Below are 1,984 nucleotides of genomic sequence, written 5' to 3' on the forward strand. Positions count from 1 at the left end.
GTCGTGACTCCGAGAACAAAGACGGACAGGGCAAGGAGGAGGGAGGGCGGAGGTGGCCGATGACTGCTCCACGACGCGACCGGGCACCTCGTGAAACGGCGCGGTGGAGCGCAGCGCGGTGCGGAGCGGGACCGGGCACAGCCCGCTGGGCCCTGCGCCCACGCCCACACCCACCCCCTGGCCCCGGCAAGGGTCATCGGTGCAGCCCGCCCCCGCCCACGGCATACAGCTCCGCCGCTGCTGCGGGCGGGGTGGTTTGGTTACGCACGAACCGCGCTGCAGCTTCTTCCTGCTTTCCAAACCACGCGGTGAGGACGCTGCCAAGATCTTGCGCCGCCGCCACCAGAGCCGATCGAGCGATTGGTTACCGCTGCGGAGCGGAGGCGCTGCGGGAAACGCGACACTGTGGGGGAGCGAGCGCCGCGCGCCACGGCACCCCACGCCGCGCTCATTGGCAGCCAATCGGCCGAGAGCGACACGGAAGATCGTGATCCAGGACCGCACCGCGCTGCACCGCACCGGGCCGTTAGGGAGAAGTTGAATGAAAAAGAGACGAGCACAAAGTAGGCATCGCGAGTGAGGCCGCGCTGCGCTGCGGGCTCGGCTGCGGGGCCCTCGGGGCGCTGCTGGCGCAAGGCTGGCGCCGCGCAGCTTCATGCAGCCGTAGCGGGACCGGCTGGGGGACAATGGCGGCGGCACAAGCAGGCCTGATTGACTCCGCCGCGCCGAGGGTCACCGAGGTGGACGAGAAGCAAGTCGCCCTCCGCGACGGCGCGACGGCGCCCCCAACCCGCGTTCGGGTTTGGCGGCTCCCGCTATGCAGCTGCGGGGGGCAGAGGAGACCGCGGGGCCGCGGGGTCCCAATGCGTCGCAGCAGCTGAGCAAGCAAACAAGCCAATCGAACAGGGAAGGGGGCGCCCAATACAGCGCGAGGACGCAGCAGCGTTGACTGCGCCTCCCCGGGGCGACGAGGACGCGCAGCGCCGTCAGCGGCGCGCACTGTATAGTGCTGCTGATTAAAAGGCCCGTCCGTCCGTCCGACCGCCCGTCCAGAGCGCCCGAGTAGATTGACGTGCAGCTGCTTCAAGGAGGGAAGGGAGGCGAGCTCCCTATTCATTCAAGGTTGGCCTCCTCCCCTCTGGCCCGCCGCGCCCCGCCGCGCCTCGGCTCGGCTCGCCTCGCGAGGGGAGGACGCGGCGGTGCGGTGCGCCCCGAGCCCAGCGCGGTCGAAGGAAGGAGGCGGAGGGTGCAAGAGAGTGCAGCCCGGGGGGAGGGGGGAGCGGCTCAGCCCTGGCGGCCCAGGTGCAAGAGACAGCCCGGGAGGAATATACATAAATGACGCGACACAGTGCAAAAAATTGAAAAGAAAACCGTAAAAAGGGCAAAACAAAAACACGCCGAGGTAAATGAGTGGGTGGACGCCGCCCCCACGTAAGCTCGCGTGGACGCAGTGGAGGACACTGGCCCGACGGCCGCGGCGGGCTCTCGGGTGAATAATGGAGCACGACGGCCCCGTTCTCCTGCTCCGCGTCGCCCGTCGATACGCCCTGGCCTCCCGCGCCTCGGCGGGTGCAAAGGGCCCCTGCGCCAAAGTCTATCTGTGTATGGCCCTGGCCATCGCCCTCCTTCGCACCGTGGGAACGCTCCGCACCGGACCCGCGTCGGGGCAAACGTGAAAAAGCAGGCGGACAAAAGGGGAGGTGGGGGAAGGGGGATCTTCTCCGCAAGTCCGCGTGTCTTTTCGGTCGAGCCTTGTTCCAAACCACGCTGCTGCCGCCGCCGCACCTCGAGCGATTTACTTGGCAGAGAGACGCGCAATTTCGGCCCCCAGATCAAGGCCATGTCGGGCCGCGAATACGTGTTGTGTTTCTGAATGCTCCGTGAGAGGAACAAACGCCTCGCGACCCCTGCGCCCCGGGCCCCTGGTGGGCAGCGCGGAGGAGGCTGTGGCTGTACCAGCCCGCGGCCATCAGACAGCCGACGA

This window comes from Frankliniella occidentalis, unplaced genomic scaffold, assembly GCF_000697945.3.
Source record: "Frankliniella occidentalis isolate FOCC.00 unplaced genomic scaffold, Focc_3.1 Scaffold100, whole genome shotgun sequence".
Classification (NCBI taxonomy): domain Eukaryota; kingdom Metazoa; phylum Arthropoda; class Insecta; order Thysanoptera; family Thripidae; genus Frankliniella; species Frankliniella occidentalis.